At 36.1% G+C, this 22,773-nt stretch overlaps 1 pseudogene; it reads right to left on the bottom strand.

Annotated features, from left to right (window-relative positions):
• Positions 1–12,862: 12,862 nt before the first annotated feature.
• Positions 12,863–16,097, bottom strand: LOC113313819 (annotated as a pseudogene).
• Positions 16,098–22,773: the final 6,676 nt, after the last annotated feature.

Here is a 22,773-nt window from a genome sequence, read left to right on the forward strand (position 1 = left end):
CTGTTGGCGTGAGCCAGTGAAGCAATGGCTCATAATGCAGTTGCAGGTACAGTTGCTGGTGGTTAAGCAGAGATGGAGTTTGTTGCTGTTTTGGTGCTTGTGAAATGATGATGTTGATGCTGCAACTGGAGTAATGTATGGAGGTTGCAGTACATGGTCGAATGCAGAATGGCGCAGAACAAGAGCAAGAGTTGTCCCTGTGCAGCTGAATTGAAGTAATAAGTGGAGTTGGTGTTGTATGAATGTGATGAGAATGAGGAGGTAGTAGTGATATCAATTGGTAGTATTCAAGCATGAACTGAAGCTGCAGAATGGTTGAGCAACTGGTGATGTTGCAGGTGCAGCTTAAGATGAACTGAGACAGTCAAGGTGTAGCTTATGTTGAAGTTGTGAAGATGAATGAGGATGAGCTACTGGTGATGGTGTTATGTATGGCTGGGACAGTAAATTGCAGCTGTTGATGTGCAGAAAGCATCCATTATGGCTGGAAGTGTAATGCTGCTGCACAATGACTGCAAATGGCTTAGGCTGTGCAACTCAGCCCATTCAGCTGGTTAGTTAGCTGACTCTGTTTCTGACTCAAGACTCTGACTCACCTGATGACATCACTGGACCGACTCGGAGCTGACTCATCTTAACTCTGTTGACCTAACCGAGTTGACTCAGTTGAGCGGTGATCGATTGGACTTTGCCGGTCACTTGAGTTATTTTCCGGCCAACTTACGGCCGATGATACCAGTTTTCCGGTGACATATTTTTAGCAAGATTTTTACATGGGTTTTTCACACACATGGGCTTGTTGGACCTTGGACTTTGGGCTTTGAAGACCTAGTTTTGGAAACAAGAAGAGCTACAAAAGGAAAAGTTTTCTACAACTTTAGATCACGTATTTTCTACTTGGAGTTTTGGAGAGCGGCGACTAGGGTTTGCTTTCGTTTATTTTTCATCTTCTTCATTTCATTTTTGATTATGATTATGATGAACTCAAAAGCTATGAGTAGCTAAATACAATTATTGGTTATGGGATAAAAGTTGATTTCTCAAGCATGGTATTTAAATCAATGGATTAGTTTTGTCTCAATTTTATTGCTTATGATTCATTGCTTATAATGTTTTCTGATTTGAATGCTAGTTTGGTTGAGTCCGGAATCAATTAGATTAGTCTTCGTCTCTATTGCTAGATTAGGGTCATTATACGAAAAAGTGATAAATTCCTGATTACAAGTAGCATAAATGTGAGTAGTGCTTGTAGTGATATATCCTACTAGTCACATATGAATCATAACCTTGGTTAAATCGAATTAGTGCTTTTACACGTTTGGTTGCCTTGTTTAGTCTTATTTCATAGAACTTATTGCTCTTAGGGAGTTAAACTTAATTGTACTTTTACACTTTAGGTTGCTTTATAGGTAGATTTCACAATAGCATCTTTTAATGTTGTTTGTGATAAAATCGGGAAATAAACGGGATACTCTTGTGATCAAGATATCCTAGGACTTTTAATAAATGAGAGATTAAAATATCAATTCTAGTCATCGATGAAAATACGTGTTTGTAAATGATACTATCCCGTGACCAATATCTTCCTCTTGTTGATTATTTTCATATTTTATTGCTTTCAATTATTTTTATTGCATTGATAAACAAAAATCCCCCCTTGGTTACTTAAGAATCTGAAAATTGCTTAACAACAATTGCCTCTTTGTGGAAACGAACTCTTTCTTATCACATACTTCATTTATTTTAGCTTAGTAAGAAAGTGAAATTATTTTTGCACGGCTGGAAACCGATTAACAGTTGGTTGTCTTAGAAAAACAAACTCCTATGATGAGGTTTCATTTTTATTTGCATTCAAGGGTGACCAGAAATTCATGTGTCTCTAAACTGTTAAAGCTAATTGAAAGGATGTCGTTGATTTGGACCGAAAGATTGTCATTACATCTTTCCTTCCAAATTAGTCAATAGTTTGTAACCATGTTTATCACTATTATTAAAAACCCCTGCAATCCAATCCGAGTACATAAAAGAAAAGGGGGGAGCATTATCATTTCTATGATTCATACTCACCGAAGGAGGTAACATCCATACAAACCTAGCATAAGGACACTCAAACACAGATGGTCTACATATTCACATTCATGCTCACAAACGATGCATTTCATATCCATATCTTTCATGTGTTTACCCAATTTCTTCCTGACAGGCAGTGCATTATGAATACATTTCCACAAAATATCTTAATCCTTTGTGAGATATTTAGTGTCTTGAAAGATACATTTGCTAGCCTATATAGAATAATAATTAAATAGTTTTCCCCGTAACTAAGAAATAAGTATTTCTAGTAAATCTTTAGAGAAAGGGCTATGAGATAGTATGTTGAAACCTGTGTAATTTACGATACAAACACCTGTGTCGGTGTCATGTGTCCAATACCCTACCTTGACACGACAACATAAAAAGTTTAAAAACGAGGGGACAACTTATACATTATAGAGATCATAGTTTACTGTATATATATGGACTTAACAAAATACAAACGACATTCTTCCAAAAAAGAAATTACATATACTTCGTTCTTATAGGTATTCAACTGTCATCATAAGAGGGATGTAACTAGTTATACGTATGCCTAGATTTGTTAATTTTTGTCCATTATTTGGGCATAAATTATTTCATCAGTAAACAATCCGCAATATTGGGTAGGCCCTTTGCTATGCTCATCATCTTTTCTATATAACAAATCTAATAGTATTGTGAACGAAGACGAATTTCTCCGTCCTCTTTGCTTCAAGCTTGTTAATGTTTTGAATATTTGAATACGTCGATCGATTTCTCTCGAAACTAGAACCAAAGCATGGTTGGTTCATCAACCTATTAGCCAACTTATCTAGCAAAGGAGCAGTTTCCCCATAATTGTTCTGCCAAGATATTGCATTCTTTGTGTTCTTATCTCTTTGAGACACCCAATTTTGTGAAGCCTACAATGTATCCAAAAAATGAACCATACTGATCTTTTATTGCTTGCCTATCTGTCGGGATTGTAAATATTCTCTCAAAGCAAGTGTTTCTCCCATTTCATAGATCCTCATCATGATGTGGAGGAACACGATTCAATTCTCCATCAATCCATTCTTAAGTGTAGAATTTATGATTTTAAAAATGAGCCAAACATATAAGCAGATTGTTTCGTAAAATCAAGTTGAACCTGTTGCAAGATTCGAACTGTCATGTTCAAATATCACCAACCTCACTTTTTTACATGGTATCCCACATGTCATACACCAAGCGCAAGGATGATTTGTCGAGAATCTCAACAAGTCATCTATGGTAGAACCTATATATTAATAACCTCTACATATTAATAAAAAATTATGGTCCCAACTTGGACCAGTTATAAATAGTAATAACCTTTGCAGGTTAATATTAATAGTTTTTTGCAGTCTCACCTTAAGGAATTTACCTACATATATCAACGATCGAAAATATATTGAAAAATATAAATCTTGACTAAGTTTATCATTGATAAAGTTATTTTCCTAACATTGTATGATATGTTTGAAAGAAAATAAATTGATGATTTATTCTTATACTATACGTTATAGTACTATTTATAGTTGTCGAAAACATCAAAAATTCTCTAGTAGCCTAACAAGTTCCTAGATAAATTCATGTATTTTTGTATGGAGCGTAAAAATGTATGCACATCATCTAGTACAACTGTAAATACACTGAACACATATTGAACTTAGAATTTTACATTCTCTATGTATACCTCTCTTTATTAATAACCTCTGTATATTAATAATTTTGTGAGGAGCCTAACAACCAGAATTATACTTTTACAAAGTTTTTGGTTGGCATCCGAGCGACTAGCTGGGCACCAACCCCTTTTTGAATAGCAACACCCAATCTATGAAAAATAAAACTATTCAGACCACTACCAGCATCATGACTAACTAAAAAATTCTTCAGACGCTTGAAAAAACATACAGTAACTTAACTGAGTTTCCCTAAGGTAGTGAAAGCTAAAACACCCAAATCATAACCATGCGAAACACATTCCTTCAAATATTTAGCACATTTACGCGCAATTTCTTTAGAAATAGCCTGGCCTGGGATAAAAGAACGATCTCCATCACCAGTAAAGGGTGAGACACCTGTGACATCCATACACATAGAGAATGCAAAATTCTATGTTCAATATGGAGAGGTTCTACTGTATTGGTGTATAGTAAAATTGATCAAGTTACTTACATCATCCACCAATTATCATCAACAACCATATTGTTAACATGTTGTGTCTTGACATTGTCGTCTCATTTGTAATCTTTTCAATCATGGTCCACCACCATAGTTAACAAAGTTGATTAACTACAGTTAGATAGAGAAGCATAATCAGGCTAGTGACAGAACTTGTATCTCCATAAATCAATAACTTTAATTTTAACATTTCTTGTAAACTGTTAAAGCTTTTGAATGATTGACAACCTTTTTTTTAATTAACCTAGCTTATACAATCAGGTCTTGCGTACACTTAAACTATTTGTACCTTCCTTGGTGTTTGGTTGTCGGCTTGCACTTACAAAGATCTCTCGATGCCAAAAATATATGTTCCACTTGCATAACCCTACATCCCGAATGATGTTTTTAATTAAACCTGCCAAACAGTTAACATCTTTATAATCCCATGATGTATCAATCGCCCTCAAAAACACAGGTCCGCTATTAAAGGCTCCCATGAAATTTATTAACGTCTGCTATTATTGTCATACTACCCTCTACTCACAATTGAAATACTAATATTTTTCCATTTATTCTTAGTAGGTTTTAACATCTTGTCTACATTTTTTTCCATTTCCCGAAGTGATGTTGTTCTTAGCCTCTATGCACTTGGGGGAACATAACCCACTATTGTTATGTGCAACCCATTAGATTATATCTGTAAACGAAAGATAACGAATAACATTGAAAGAGATACCACAAGAAAAAGAAAAAGCTTACAATAATATGATCCAGCCTATCTCGAGAACTTTCATTCAACATTGGTCCGTAAGCACTGATACTTCTTCTTAGAACAATTTTATAATTCTCAGCACAGGGTAATGGAAGATCAGAAACTTCTGATTTTGCAAGTTGGATTTTCATATCAGTATCATTCAATAATTGTTTCAAATTCTTTAAACTATTTGGATCCATACTTTACATACTCCAACACCAACACCTGTTTTTCAAAAGAAGATAAGCTTTTACACGAACATTCAACCATTGAAAACCTCTTTACATATTGTGACTTGACTTGATATTTCCCTCCCCCTTCATCACATTTTCCTTGTTATTCGATATAATCCCAACAAGGAGTATAAAGATCTGTATTTTTGTCTCAAACTTTTTTTTTCGACTCATTTCTTCGTGTCTACATGGCCAAAAATTTATTTTTCGCATGTCGTTGTTACACAGATGAAGCACACTCTCTTGGAATGGAGAGGAGGTGATATAGTGTCCAAGCCACAATGGGAGGTAAGGAAGGTTCAATTTTTCGGCTAAAAAATTTCAGTGGCCCACTTTTTTCCTTTTGATAGATATCTTAATGGTTTGAAGTTTTTTTTTATGGTTACAAGGCAGAAGAAGTGTGGCCTCACTTCCGAGCGGCATTGCTTCACCTAAAGTAGTGTCTGAATGAGTTTGAAGGGATTAGGTCTTAAACTATTCCCGTTGTAGGAGCAAATTTTTTCTAATGTGTCACACTAATACACGCATTCATTTGAAAGTAATTGTTTATACTTCGACTCCCCGTAGCTCCTTGCTCTTCTACTGGTACCGTTTCGCACGCTCGTTCTACTATGTACTATCACAATTTATTTATTTTTATAATGATACTTGAGCTTCTTACTTCAAGTGAAAATCAAACCATATTACTACCTTAGTTTAAAAAAAAGACTGTTTCAAGTATAAATTACACATGAAACCAACCTATTGTTTTAAAACGGAGGGAGTAAATTATTCGTAATTAGTTAAGAAATCATCAAGATGTCCTAAGTAACAGAGTCTGGTCAACTAATAAAACTTGGGTTTTGTTTAGTGTTTTGTGTATCATCTTTTCAAATCTAAACTATTAGACGGTGAATGTTTTACACCTTGTTTGTTTGGATCTAACTTCGGATGTGAAGCTGATTCGCAATATGACTTGAAATTATTTGAGTCAATTTCTTTTCTTTTCTTTTTTAATTCCACTCGATGTCTAACTCGACTCATACATTAGTTTTTGGTGAAAAATCTATGTACTATCGGGGTACTTTTTTTTAGGTTTGATATATCATAATCGTACAAGACAAGCCTAAACCAAGAAATAGCCATTCAGGTCTTGCTTCGGTCAAAAAGGTGTAGATTGTGGGTTGATCTTGCGGGAGGGAAGCAGAAAAGATTGATAAATCACTGTGTGATGAATTTTACAGTGCGGAGTTGTTGAAAAACGATGTAAATGTTATACTTGATAATCAAATGATCTGAGAGATTCCTCATTTTTGATAGATGAAGTCATTTATTTATAATCGTAGTAAGCACACTGGTTCTTCGTAAATTATGGAGGTCGTGAAGAAACGGAGAAGTGATCGTCGTGGAGGTAGTGGTAAAGTCGTGTCTATTATGTCATAAAAGACTGTATGACCAGTACTCCCTCATTCTCTTAGCCGCCCCACTACTTGTTACCTTCTGTTCATGGATGTGTTTCCATATCGCACGTTGTTGTAAACATTCAGAAAGTAACCCGATGAGAATCATCCGATGTGACATATTTGATGTCTCATAGAAAAATAGTAAAGTCATGGACTATTAATATTTTGATTAAGTCATGACAATAAACTAATAAAGTAGTAAGGAAAGTTGTTAAGTTCATTGAGTGGTTAAGTATACCGATAAGTGTCAAGTCTAGTGAAAATAGTAAATCTAGTAATAGACTGTATTGATATGTTTTGAGCGTTGAGCTAAGATAGTATCGTAGATATACCCCCGAGCATTAAGCTATGATAATGTCATAAACATATGTCCCAAGCATTGTGCTTCGATGATGTCGCATACATTCCCTAGGGCGTTGATTAATAATGAATATGATGTAAACGACGAGCTGTAAATCTGGGGTGTTAATTGATAATACTATGAATTACCAATGGTGGTATTTTAGATGATATCAACTGAGATGCTCACCTATAAAATATTCGCGACTCTGAACATTAAATGAGATGATTTGAGCTCAAGATGTAAATGATTCAAATGGTATTGACGTTGCATCAACTCATGCGTAAGAGTGGTGCTGGCGCAACCAATGACTAAAACCTGAAGATAAAGCTGCTCAGCATGAAGCAAGGTACTAGCCAGTGCTAGTCTTGGCAAATGAGGGTTGTTGGAATTAGTCCAGCAACAGAGGAATAAGGGTCCCTGGGTCGCCGGTGTTAGGATAACGAAAAAACATAAGGGCCACTTGGTCGTGGCATTAGGACGTCAACAAAGATAGGATGATTATTGGCATTAGGCCAGCGACATAGGCAGGATGGGTTGGTACTGGCAAGAGAAAGCGTCGTGGGATAGAAGAGTTTAAGTCGGATCACATGGAGATTTATCTAGCGCTGGCATTAGGCCGGCGCGGTGAAGGATTTATGTGGAGCTGGCAGTAGCCAACGCTGTGAGTAAGTTGTGCTGGAGTCAAAGGACGTGATCGCTGGAAGAAGATGAATGTGTCCATTGCCAGCACCGTGAAAGTTTGGTGAGTGTCGGCCTTTAATGAAATGTTGGTGCTTGCCTACTTAACATACTTCGTGTGTATTCATGAGACGAACACGTATAGTACATTAGGTTTTGCACTAAAAAAAATTCATGGAACTTAGTTGGAAACAATCATGACTTAGAACATGTTTATTTTCTCCTGACTCGTCTGGATCTGACTCATATGGATCTGACTGAAATCACCCGACTCGTCTGGATCTGACTCAAAAATATGAGTCAGTGGTTTGTTCCCATGATTCAGTGGTATTTTATTACCTGACTTCCTTAAAACACATGTAAAACATTGTTTCCTACGATGAAATCCTCACTTCATACCCATACATAATCACAATAGCATTCAAACGATTATGTCGATGTCTTATCGACAAAGTTTAATGGTTAAGCAATAAACCTCGTATTGTATTCCTTAATACTATGTCTATCTAGAGTGTTTATGCTTCGAAGTTTTGTTTTTAATATGCACGACTTGAAAGATACGTTAGGGAATGAAACAGTTCAAGTCAAATATCACTAACCTCAAGTAGAAGGATGATGTTGTCATTGTAGCTTCTTACTTCTTCACTTCTTCAAGTGTTCGCAATACTTGTAATGTCTCATATCCTAATACTTTCCGGATAAGAGAAACTAAGTTAATTCTGATCTTAGTTAGACTTATCAAAGTGGAGGTTTCGGTTATTCAAGTCTAATCGAATGCCTTAACAAGAAATGCTAGTTAACTAACCTAGTATTTGTATTATTTAAAATTTAAAGGTCTAAGTTATATGGATAATTAGAACCTAATGAGAAAAATAGAGTTATCTTTATTTTGGTCTTATCGAATGAAGCGATTGTATTTTTACAATCGGTTTAGCAAATGAACTAATGTGATTAGATGATTTTTGGTTTGCTAAACTAGTTGAGAAAATTGCTTCGGGCAATTATTTTCGTGGTAACATATCAAAACTTAATTACTTTGTAGTTTCGGTTTTGATATTGGTTATCAAAAATGGTGTGTGGAACCCTCGTGCTTAACTCTACAGGTTGCAAATCTATTTTGAGATTTGTAAGATTCGTTTCGTGTTGTCCTTTATTTTTTTCGTTTATTTGTCATGTTGTGACAAAAAGGGGGAGAAATATATGGAGTAAACAAGTGATACTGGTATCGATTTTATATTGATTGGTATCGCTAAGGGAAAGGACATTGGTGCTTGAACGTTTATCTAACGAAAGAGGAAAAGCATAGACTAAGGGGGAGTAACATATCATATTAATTGGTATAACAAAGACATGTGGATTGAAAATCTACCTATCTCACCTTTAGGGGGAGTATTAGCTTTGTTATTATAATGTCAACAACGACATTTTTAGGATTGAATGTATACAGGTTATTGTACTGTTGAATTCGGGAATCAAGCGTATGTGTAATGAATTCTTGTAATTTTTTTATCCATATGATTGTAAGAGTTTTGTCACTAAAATTGACAAAGGGGAAGATTGTTAGATCATAGCTCGGTTGAACCCACCAAACGTTGGTATGTCAAGTTTGGTTGTCATATTTTAGTGAACCAAAACTCATGTTAAGAGTCGCTTGATTATGTACTAGAGTCAACTTCGTATAGGTTAGCTTGTCTCTATGAATTGCCCCTATACTTGTATTCTTTTACGAGAGTCTCTAAGAATTTTCAAACATTTGTGCCCTAATCAAAAAATTAAAGTTAATTTCTCTAAAATCTTTTCGTGGTCCAGTCGTCTTAGGTCAACCCAAATTTCTACAATTTTTTTTTACCACTCGCTTATTTCAAAACCTAGTATTATCGCTTTATGTCAGTCTCTTTAAGCCAACTTTTATATAACCTCGTACCTCTTCCGAACGACCCTTCACCTTAATTTATGCATCCTATGTTGTGTGTTTATTGAAGCTTTGTCCATGATAAGTACAAATCCTTTCACGGGTTTAGATGGTCATACTTTTTCTTTAATGTATTTCAAATTTGAGATATTAAGATTAAGCTTTAGTGTTTTAGATTTATATTGGACTCTTTCTTCATACCCTTTAAGCTCTATTTTCTTTTCTGCTTCTTCTTTTGCGCTCATCTTTCTTTTGTTTTTCTCTGTCTATAATATTTTCTTATGATTGGCATTATGGTTACACCAGATGAGCATTATCATCATCTCAGTGGTCTTTCTCTTACACATAGGTTTGCAAACCATTTGTTGGCCTCTTACCAGTTACCAACATCATTTGATTTCATTGGATATTTTTGCATTAGAAAACAGTATTTTAGCTAGAATTTTCTCTACTGGACTTTTTCAAATTCTGTGGACTAAAAAGAGTATTGGCATATTTTTTGGGACCTAATATCCCATTTAAGATTAGAGAAGTGGATATTAATATATATGTTTATCATTTCCTTTCAAGCTTTAGATAATTTCTTTTGGGTTACTTCAAATGGCCCCCGGTATCCATTCAGAAATGTTTTAGCAGCAATCAAAGCTTATCCTGACATGAATATCTCCACTCACCGATAGTCAGAAGAAAACTATCATATTCTTCTTATGAAAATGCTGGAGATTCATTTGAATCCCCAATTTCAGTTTCCACTTCTTCTGCCATTTGTAATTCCTTTTTATCCCTTGGATCCTCTCCAATGCCGGTTTTTAGAATTTATATATCTGTTTTTCCCGTTGCAACTTCTGAACCCGTTTTTCATATTTTGATTCCTGATTTTTTGGTTTCCACTGAGTCTGACAACTCTTTTTCTATCACATCAGAATAAGGTAAGGTTCTTAATATTGGTTAATATTGGGAAGTTGGGGATGGAAACTCTATCAATAACTGGAAGGATAGATGGATTCCATCAATAACTTCCACTGTAAGTTCGCAATTTTTTTCCTCTAATATGATTCATGTATCTCAATTGATTGATTCTGAAACTAAACAATGAAATTTGCAGATTCTTAATGCCTTGTTTGATGCTAATACCATTAGTAAAATCCAAGACATTAGAATCCCTTTTGATGGCCAAGATTGCCTCAGGTGGCAACCTAATTCTAGTGGTTCTTTCACTGTCAAGTCTGCTTATAAAGCTATTTTAAATGATGGGAATCAAGAGACAGGTTTTGTTAATACTGTACCAATCTCTTGAAATTCATTCTGGAAAACCAACCTCCCTGGTAATATTCTGTTTTTTCTTTGGAAATGTTTACAGAATTGTCTTCCTGTTGGTGAAAATTTAGTTAGGTTTCATAATAATGTTGATGCTAATTTCCCTCTCTGTAGTAATCATATTGAAAGTATGCAACATCTTTTTAGTGATTGTTCTTTTTCCCGTAGTGTTTGGAATGCTGTGATAAATAATGTTACCAGTAATATGGGAAATGTTCAGTTCAATGATTGGTTGTGTAGCATGTTTCGGGGTAATAACCAAGGAAGGCACGGAGTAAGTATTGTAGAATGGTTTGGATTTGTGATGTGGCAGATATGGAAGTGTAGATGCAAAAAAGTATTTGAGAATATCCAACCTAACTCTCAAAATGTGGTCAATCTGATAAAATATGACTACGCTGAGTGGCACAGGATAAGAAATGCAAATTCTGTACCTTTTACTAATAATCATGCTCCTATTAATCTATACTGGGAAACACTTGTCCAACCTTATACAAAACTTAACTTTGATGCATCCTATGAGGAAGCAACACATATTATGGGAAGTGGACTAATATTAAGAAATTTCGCAGGTACAACTGATGGGACTAGATGCAGCAGGAATAGAGCACTAGATCCTGAACAGGCTGAAGCTAAAGCTCTTTTAGATGTTGTTCTATGAGCCAAAGATAAAGGTGTGGCAGCTTTGCACCTTGAGGGAGACTGTCAAAATGTCATCAATGTTGTTAATGGCAATTTTGAAGCAATAAAATGGACAACCAGAAACATAGTCATGGATGTTTTAAAGATTTTATCTTCTTTTAGTAGTTGGAAATGTACTTATGTGCAAAGAGATGTAAACCATGTGGCTCATGCATTAGCAAAACATGGTATCTTAGATTATCAAATTTTAGAAATGTCTTCTAATTTCCATGCTTGGATAGTAGAATATATCCATAGGGATGAACAAGTGTAATCTCTTCTCTTAATAATAAATCTCCTTTCGTATTAAAAAAAAATAAAAATGGATACACGAAAGAACATCGAAAGCAACTGAATCCTACCTTCCCTTATCCTTCTCATTATCTCCCATATCAGAACGACATGAGGTATTGCAGGTTTTTTCTCTCTGAACTTATAGATTTAATTGTTAATTATTATTTCTTGTTACTTGATCTTAATTGAGTTTTTTCTTTAGTCATACTTGCAATTAGATCTTTGGCTATTTGACCCCAATTGAATTTAATTTCTCTTAGCTCTTAAGTTAAATCAACGCTCCTCCTTAATTAGGTACTGCTTTGGGATTCGGTCCTACCCCTAATTAAGTCCTATTTCTCTGATTATTGTTCACTAATACGTTCTGGAAAATTATCTTTAATTATTCTTGCATTGTTCATTGGAACTCAAATGATAGGATGAAACTCTTATTATGGAATGTTCAAGGATATGGTAACCCCTTCGTACAAAACCACCTTAAACAATGCTTCAAAATGAAAAACCAGAAATACTCTTTCTATCCGGGACTAAGTCTCAAAGACCCCTAGTTAAATCTTTGGTATCTTCGCTCCCTAATTACCATATAGCTGATCCAATAGGTTTGGCAATAGGTAAATGGTTTTTCCTTTCATATAGCTGATCCAATAGGTTGGCAATAGGTAAATGGTTTTTCCTTTCATGTAGTACAATGGAATATTAACATGATAAATATCATTGTTAAAACTAATTTGATTCTAAGGAATGGTCTCTTACTTGCTTTTATGGGAGTCCCTATCTTGCAAATAAAAATGTAGTTTGGACTTCTTAGAAGAAATAATAAGTACACAGGTTAACAACATGAATATTCCTTGGAACGCATCGGTGAAACTTGATTTATCAACCCTCAAATATGCTTTCACTAGGAATTCATAAACTAAAATCATCAGGTTATGATTGATGTATAATAAATAATGCATGATAGCACAGATAACCAGGTATAACTCATTGCAACGAGAACGAATTCAGGGGCAGTGGTTGAAAGTTTCATGTGTTTTCCTTGCGAAAACTTCTGTTCTTTTTTTTTACATGAATGCAAGAGTAAGCACGTGAGCATAAACATTCAAGATTTAGCGTTAGATAATGAAGATGATGGGTTAATATCACCGGGTACATCGTCGAGAGTGAATCGACCAAGTTTACCCATTCTAAATAGAGCAAGGAACTTCTTCGATACCATCCTCCGAGCGTCATCTGATGCCTTATGAGCAGGTATTTTAAATGCTTTTTGAAGAGCTGCAAACTGCTTCTCTATCAGACACTCTAAATCACTTTCATCCTCCAAATTACCATTGAATTCTGACAGAGTGACGTACAATGCACACTGGACTTCTGATACAACATCCTATAAAGAAACAGAGGAGAACCAAAGAAATTTAGCTTCTCAAAATTAGTCTAACAAGACCCATGTTACATAGAGAAACGCATTGTCAGTGACAGGCTGATAGCACTAGGGAAATATCATGCATTACCTCAATATAATGGACATCACCTGCATTTTGCTGTATTCCTTTTTTCGGTTTATACTCCTTTCCATTGTCTCCACACAAAGACGCTTCGAGTCGTCTGTTGTTCAAGTTCTTCCAGTGAAGGGGTGTGCTTCGAATGTTTAAAATAGCCAGTAGGTATTGCGTAATACGTTCTTCACCAACCACCGAATCTTTAACAGATCCTACATTATTGAGATGAATTCAATGCTCTGTCGCTATATGACCAAATGATGAATTTGCATATATATTCACAATGAAAGTCATTTCTTTTAGTTTACAGAAAAAACATAATTTCTCAAGTAGAAGCATATTTTATGACAAGCAGGTAACATATTCTTAAAACCTTCCTGACAATAAAAAACAGGTTGCTATTAATATCGCACACTTGCAGAAATAAAATGGATACTGTCGAAAAGTATGACAGAAATGGTTGAATGCAACTCATAACAGAAAAAATACCTGTTAGTGCAAGCTTTAGCCCTGTCTCTATATTGGGGATACTTGGAACAAGTATACCTGGAGTATCAAGAACATATATGCTAGGGTGATGTGCAATCTGTATGTTTATGGTCAAAGTTAGCAGACGACCGCAAATAAAAAGAACCACACACACTTGAGGTAGCACTGCAAATTACATAGTGATTGTCAAAATGACATATCGGTAACAAAGTATGAAATGTACTACACCTTAAATCCTGCAATATCTTGAGTTACGCCTGGTAAAGGTCCCACTGTAGCCCGTTTCAGCTTCTGCTGTGCTATGAAAAATTAATACATAATCATGCTCAACGAAATATTTCAAGCTAGAAGGTATTGGAAGGTAATAAACTCAGTTCCTAGTGGCCACATGTCGACATAAACACTAATTTATTGGCGAGACCCTCGAAAAAGGTTACCAGGAAAGCGTGCAGATGCGATCTGGTGGATGCAGTTAATAAGCGACGACTTGCCAACATTAGGAACACCAACCACCATAATTATAAGTGTGGGTTCTTTAGAAATCTTTTCCCTCAGCTTCAGTTCCGCAAATTCCAGAAGCTGTGATACATTTAAAGTTAACGCGAAATTTGATCAAAGGCATAAATTACTCCATGATCTAAATAACATAGTTAGGTTTCCAAACTACGTGATGAACTCAGCATGTTTAAGCAAATCATAAGGGCGATGTTAACCGTAAGTCACAGAAAAGTCGTTAAATCATCAACTAACCTTCTTGACGGAGTTTTGGCTGTGTGCATTTATTGTCATGCAATCTTGTTTAAGTGAAGCAAATTATCCAGTCCATCGCTGTGAAAATTACAAAAGATTAGGAGAAGAAAAAGGATTAGAAGCAGATAAATAAAGAGGAATAATCAACACTTACATGCATTATATTGGGATTGGCCAAATCCTTCTTGTTGAGAGCAATAACTCGGTTTTTGCTAGATAGAACATCCTGAAGATCTCCATTCACAGATGATAACGGAATCTGTAGGGTTCCAACGCTTCATTATCAATCAAATTTACAATTTTATAAGAAATACATGTGCAAGGAGAAATTAAGATCTGCATATGAAAGAGAACTGACACGAGCATCGCGAACTTCAATAACAAGGTCAGCAAGTTTGAGTCGGTCACGAATGGCGCGAGTTGCAGAAGCCATGTGACCAGGAAACCAATTGACAGGTCATCCACTCATGTTGAACCCCATCTCTCCTAAATTTTTCTTCACTAATCTTCCCATCACATTGCCCATCTTTATTGTTCCAACCATTCTAAATACTTGACTTTTCCCCCTTTTTTTTTCTCTGTGAGACTGTGTTGCTTCAAGAAAAGATTAAACTTCAACAAATTAGACGTCATTCAGTAAAAGAAAAAAACATCTCTTGATGACTAATTAAAAAAATGATCTATACGGTACACTAGGTGACATTGACTAGACAGTTCGATAATGCTTTACTCAAGGCTCAGGCTCAGGCTCTGGTCAGAAGGTGTAGTAACTACTAGTTTTAACCGCTTGCACGGTGGGGGATGACAAAACATTTCAACAGCCACTTAGAAAGCAAGCATTAGAAAAAGTTGTTTTACTACAGACCCCCAAAATGCTGTTGAGCTCCACGAATGTATCTATTATTTCATCAGTTTTCTTCCCTACGAGCTTACTAGAGGCCACTTCATCAGAAGCACTCAATTTCCCAACCAACACAACAGGGCTAGTGTCTGCTTCAACTATGATTTCTGATCCTCAAACATAACACTTCCATCATCCTAGCTAAACATAGAGTTGTCAATACAAAGAAAAAATTAAATGAACTTTAGTACTCTCTTGTCCAATTTCCACATTGTCCAAATAATTTTAAACAATTTTTTTTCTCCAATAATCTGCTCAAACGGTTAAGCATGAATTTCGCCATACTTGTAATAACCAAATAAAGAAACCCCTGAACACGAAACAACATGATCTATCTATCTATTGATAAGAAACAAAACCCTTAAATGAATCAATGAAAACCAACATACCTCCCTCACTATCTGTGTAGTTCGTTCTTCTTCTAATTCTTCAAATATCCTTGTAGACACAATCAAATCACTACTGATTGGAAGCAAACATTAATTTCTGTCGTCTCTGTTAATTGACCAGCTAGAACTGTATTTGTCCACCGAAGAAGAATTACTAAAACCCTAGGACTATAAAATATTCGGGTGGAAATAGCCACGGACCAGGTATATGGGCCCGCAATAAAACGAAACCCTGTCATTTCCACCCAAATTTCTGAACCCGGCCGGATTGGGGTATACCCAATTTTAAAGGGGCTCGTTTGAAGGGCTAAGGGGTGTTTAAATGGGTAAAGTTACAAAAATACCCTTATGCATTATAATTAAAATTAAACCTAGTTCCTTCCGCTTCATTTTCATTTCATCTTCTCCTCTTCTTCTTCTCTACCATACTGGCTGAAATTGGTTCCCCTTCATCAACAATCAATTGAAAACTCGTCGATTAATTCGTCGTAATCGTCGATTCGAAAATTCCATTGTCGATTAATCACTTCAAAAATGCATAATCTGAAGCGTATGAAAAGCACTCATAGAAGACCTAGTATTGAAGACCCTGGATTTACAAAAGTAATTCCACACAAACGGAATACAAAAACAGTTGACGAAGAAGAAATCACTGAAACTGCTGAAACCGAAGAAATGACGCGATTGAGAAAGTAAGGGCCTACTTAAACTCACTCCAATACTTCAATTTTATGTTTGCATGTCAAATTAGGTCAGAAAAATCGAATTTATGATTCACGACCTTGCCGACTTTTCATATTTAGGGTTAGCCGTTGTCTTCCTAGGTTGAAGATCATGCCGACTTTTCATATATGGAAATGTCATTTACAGGGTCGACACGATATGTCATTTACAGGGTCAACGTTAATACCTTGCCGACTAAATATAGTTTTGTTAGTCGTTGCTTCTTGAAAATTATAACCTGTCGACTAATGCTGTGAAAAATCTTGAGTTTCCTGAGTCCCATATAGTTATAAGCTGGCATGTTATTTGAATACAGCCCTGCCAACTTAATATTAATCGACACTCTATAGATTTTAGACCCTGCAGACTAATTGTGTGGAAAATGAAATCCTTGTGTTCTTGTGTTCCATTTTGTTAATAGTCGGCATGTTATTTGAATACTTCCTTGTCGACTATTGTTTAGTCGGCATAAATTATTGTTGTCGTCCCCGCCGACTATTGTTTAGTCGCCATTGATTATTGTTGTCGACCCTGACGACTAATTGATTTTTTTTATTGTTCTTGTTTAGGTTGCAAAAGCTCAAGCAACAATAGTCGACATAAATTATTGTTGTCATCCCTGCCGACTATTGTTTAGTCGCCATTAATTATTGTTGTCGACCCTGACGACTAGTTGATTTTTTTTCATTGTTCTTCTTTAGGTTGCAAAAGCTAAAGCAAGGAAAGAAAAAACTTATTACTCCTCCTTCAAAACCTCCTCGCGTTGGTGACAAACTCTTGACTGCAACATATCGAGGGGCATTCGTTGAGCCGGGAACGCTCAAGATCCATGAACGGAATGATTCTCAAACACCACCGGAACCAAGTGATTCAGATGAAACTCCAAATGAAGACCAATCAATTCCATCTGGTAGAAGAGGTAATAATGATGATGATGTTGAAGGAACTCCGGCTGCTAGAGGAGATAACGATGATGATGATGATCAAGACAAGCCACCTGTTGGAGGAGGTAATGATGATGGTGATAACAATGATGGAGATAAAGATAATGATGGACAAGGTGAAATTGTTGAAAAGGAAGATGATAAAGAAGAGGAAGAAGAAGGTAATGATCAAGAAACATGTGTTGGGTTGAACAACAAACTCAAGCTGCAACTGTGACAGGGATAGACTGGCGTATTTCCCGAAGTCAGGGATGCCGAAACAACTGAAACCGGAAAGAAGAAGAGGGTTATCAATAAACCAGATGATTCCCACATGCCTCCCCCTCACTTGAAGAAGCAACTGAAAGATGGTGACCCTCCACTATGGTTACCAAAAGATGGTGGACATGTTATTTTTGGATACAAAGACTCATGTGCATGTGACTACTATAATACTATCGTAAGTATTCTCAATCCAAATTTGTTTTTATTTAAGTGAATCTATCTTAAATTTGCTTCAAATGTTTGTATTTTATATTTTAAAATTGTGTGTTTTTGGTTTATGTTATTTAGGATCATAAGAATGCCAACCGTCTTATGGGGCGCAAGCTTCAAACACTATGATGCAGAAATGGCCACTTCATTTGGAATGTTACCGTATCTGCATTCTGTGAGAGGTTCTGCAGAGAGACTGATACTATGTTATTCCCATTCGGTGAGGTGACGATAATTACCGCTGATGCTCATCAAATCCTAGGCCTCGAGGTTGATGGAAAATTCATACAAGATGGCTATGATGAGGACATTTCTTGGAGAATCTCTTCAAATTGACCAAGATCTTGTTCGGTTGGGATGAGAAGCAGTCAGAGACTATGTTTGTGAACAAGGATGGTTATCTAAGCAAGAAGTTAAGTCTGAAGATATTGAGGGACACATACTCTGGGACCCAGGAAATATATGATAAGGAAGGAAGTGTGCACTTGGTACGGATCAATTCTTTTGTGTCAACTTATTTTTTATACGTCCTGGCCAACTGTATCTTCCCCGACAGTTCCGGAAGCTTGGTCGACGGAAAGTATCTTCAACTATTGCATCCCTTTGATCAGATGCATATGTATTCTTGGGGTACTGCGGTGGTTGGATTCTTGAATGCAAAGTTGACTAAGGCTTCAAGGTCACTCACTAAGCAAGTTAACGAAAATCTATGTCTCTTTCAGGTAGTTCTATTGTCTAAATCATTTATTTTTGCAAAATTCTTATAAGATAAGGTTCTTACTAAACTTTGTGTTTGCACAGGTTTAGATATATGAGCATTTCCCTTCGCTGGTGAAATCCACCCCCCACATCAAAGTGAACACTAGTTTTGCGAGGCACAAGCCAAGAGGATGCCGATACACTTTTACTGGTGCTCAGGAGAAGGATATGCCTCCGCAGCTTATCAACATGCGAGTCGTCTTGGACAAAATGACTGTGGATGAGGTAATATTTGATTTGTATCGAGATGATAGAAATGAGAGTATAATCATGAGGAGAAATGATGGTGCATTCTATTACGGTCCCTTTGTTACCCCCAAGGATTTTCAATGTACAATCCACAACGGGGAATGCGACAAGTGGGTTACGTCCAAGAAGTACCTCATCTCGGTGATGATCCGTTCTATAAAGTGGTAAGGGAGGAGTGCAACACGTCCCAAAAAAATATTGACGTCGTTTACGCTCCACCACCAGAGATTTCTAATTGGGACGAAAGACGTGATCATAGAATCGATTTGACTCTTTTGGACGAGGTGACCGAAGGTCATAAAGCTCATGAAGATTACATGTCGTGGTACAATGGTTTTTCTCATTCAACTGTGATTAGGTAAGAGATTGTTGAAAAAACGAATCGTAAGAGGAATAACACCGCGGAAGACCCAACAACAAGTCTTAAGAACTTTTTAAGTATTTTAGAGTTGCTCTTATTGTTTTAAGATTACATTATCGAATCAGTCTATTAATTGTTTGTTGCTTAAATGAAAACAGAAGGAGCACTTAAAGACTCTTGTGAAGATGATATGTTGCGTTAGAGATAGAGGAGATCCTTTGTCGGTAGAAGAGCAAACTAAGCACATTGGCTATGCTAAGAATATTGACTATGAAGATGCCACCGAAATGTTCCAGCGAGCTAATGCTAAGCTAAAGAGACCTCGTAACCGTGCAAGTGGTAGTAGTCGTCGCGAAAGTGCTAAACGGGGCCGTTGTGGTGGTGGTGGTAGTGGTCGTGAATGAATCAATCTCTAGTTTGTTTCTTTATGTGTTAGACAATATGTTAAGGTTAATGGTTGGACAAATATTTCTTTAAGATTGTTGGGACATGTCTGTTTTTATTTTGGACAAATGTTGGATTTCTAGTTGTTGAATGAATGGTTTGTTTAGCTATGTTAATAATTTAGTCGGCAGAGTGTTGAATGAATGGTTGGTTTAGTTATGTGCCGACTAAACCAGAGCCGACAAGGTTATCTGGAAGACTGTCGGCCCTGACAGCAGAAATGATGTAGTTACCAGGATCGTTACGTTAATAACAGTACGACCTAGCCGACTATGCTTTAGTCGGAATAATATTAGAACACTACCATGCCGACTAACATGCAGTTGGAACTGACCTTCTCTTGTGTGTGAAAAATTTAGTAGTCGTCAGGGTAAGAAAATTATGACCCATCCGACCTTGCATTAGTCGGCATCTTCTTAAATCACTATCGCGCTGACTAATGTTCGATGAATATGACTTTTCCTGTGTGTTATATTGCCAATAGTCTTCAGCTTCATAATGTTATGACCCAGCCGACTATATGTTAGTCGGCATTGTAATAAACAAATACCTTGTCGACTATATGAAGCAGAATATGATCTTCTCCCGTGTGTAAAAGTTCTATTTTCCGTCTGGTAACAAAGTTACGACCCTTGCGACTAAAAACGGTAGGCATAGTGGGGAAATAAAAACCTAGCCGACGAGTTCAAATTCAAAAGAATTCCAGTAGCACTGCATTGATTGACTACCCTAACGGCCAGATTTGGGCACCATCCTATAAATACACTAGTTCTCTCTACAAAAAAACACACACATATTTACATATACTCTCCAAAGCTCATAGCATCATATACTCTTTATAACTCTCTGAGTACCTCTACACACAACAATGGCATCATTTGATTCAAATGAAGATTTATCCATCACCAAAGCATGGTGCGCCGAAACACGAATTAAAAATCAGTCCTCCGTAAGGGTAGATGGTGATATATTTTGGACAAAGGCATATAAAAAATATAGGAAAGAGTTTGGAAACCCTAATAGAAAAAGTGTTCAACAGATCCATGATAGGCACCAAGTCATCGAAAATGCGATACTTGCTTATTTGTCTATCGAACATCATATTTTGAGTGCTAGCCACTTTAGCTTGTCCATCGAATAATTTGTAAGTATTTTGTGGTTTATTTTACGTAGTCCAAGTTTTTCGATCTTCCTATTAAACACCACTAACAAAGGAAGTTTCTGTCGTGTTTTTGTAGCACCAAGTCATGAAAGCGCGCTACTTGGAGGAAAAGGGGGAAACATTTGCATTTGTTGCAAGCTATCACTTCATGGTATCCAAAATTCCGGAGTATGCCTCGGAGTTCATGGTGGGTGAATCGGAATCGGATTCTTCCGACGAAATTGATGGTTTTAGAAGTTTTTGTGAAGGTTTTGTGGGTAGATCTCTATGTAAACCCTCACGAGACTGTAACTCGTCCATTAGGGTCGCGCATGGGTTCAAAGGCTTGATGCACGTGCTAAATGCATCTGTGATTCCTACGAAAATGAGTTAGATTCTATGTTTCAATCAATGTAGTAACAAATATCGCATGAATAAAGTAGATTACATCTTTCTAGATTTTGTTTTCTGTTGGGTATATCCAAAGGTCAGCAAGGTTGTAAACTGCACAGTGTTCCGGCATATCCAAGGTCGTTTTGTTCTAAGATTACTTCTATGCTGAATATACATTAGCTGGCAGGGTGAGAAATTAATAAGATGCCGACTAGTGAAGCATTTACAACACATCTCTTGTGTGTCAAAAATAATAAAGTTGGCATCGATATTTATTACAAGTATGTCGGCTACCTATTGTCGGTATCTTCCTAATTTGTCGACCCTGCCACTTTTTATACTTTCAGAACTGAAAGTGTTGATTTCTTCTTTAATTTTGAGTATGAAATCACTCGGTAGCTTTGCAATCCCCTTTTCAGAAGTGTTTGGCTAGCGTGCTTTCATTTCCGTTGCAAAAAAAATTAAAAAAAAAATCAAAAATCAAAACCCATAATCCATGAATTCAATCTAAATAAAACCTACTTTCTGAATTTTAATCATCTAATTAGCTAACTAAAGTAATTAACCTAATTAATTTTTTTAGTGTTAATTAAGCGAGGGTAGATTAGCCATTTTGAAAACAGTTGGTTAAGGGGTATTGTGTTTTACTTCATAATGACCCAGAACTTGTCTCATTAGGTATACCCCAATTTGGCCAGGTTTCTGAAGGGAACCCCAAAATTTACTTCTTTTTTTTTCTTTTTTGGGTTACAGGGAAATCCAAAATTTACTTTTTCCATTTTCTGTTATAAGGAATCCCAAAAATTTTCCATTCTTTGGCATGGGGAAACCCAAAATTTACTTTTTTCATTTTTGCTATAGGGTTACCCAAAATAACTTAGGGGAAAGCTGGACTTTGGTCAAGAAGTGTTGAAATAGAATCAAGGACGGTGAATTTTCTTTTCAATTACAGTCGTCCTTACCATTTACCAATTTCACCTGTTCCAAACAAATATTCTCAATCTCGATGGGAAAGAAAAACTATAAGGTCCACACTACATTAATATTTTGTTAATCGACTTTTGTTTGATTTTCTTTTCTCTTAACTAATTGATAAGGTTTTTATAAATTATTATTTGAAATTGCAATTCGTGAAAATTTTCAAGAAACACAATAATTTGTTTAACTTTAATCAATTATCAATTTATATAGTGATGACGAATGTCGCGAAAAGAATCAAACACTCAAGATTTTGAAGTGATTATTTGCGTATTAGTGACTTGGGCAAGATCATGGAAAAAACAGTTCCACAATTTTGTTTTGAGAAGATTTATCGTTAAAGAAATCTGATGAGTTGGAGTAGAGAAATGATGATTACGAAAATG

This window comes from Papaver somniferum, chromosome 9, assembly GCF_003573695.1.
Source record: "Papaver somniferum cultivar HN1 chromosome 9, ASM357369v1, whole genome shotgun sequence".
In the NCBI taxonomy this organism is placed as follows: Eukaryota; Viridiplantae; Streptophyta; class Magnoliopsida; order Ranunculales; family Papaveraceae; genus Papaver; species Papaver somniferum.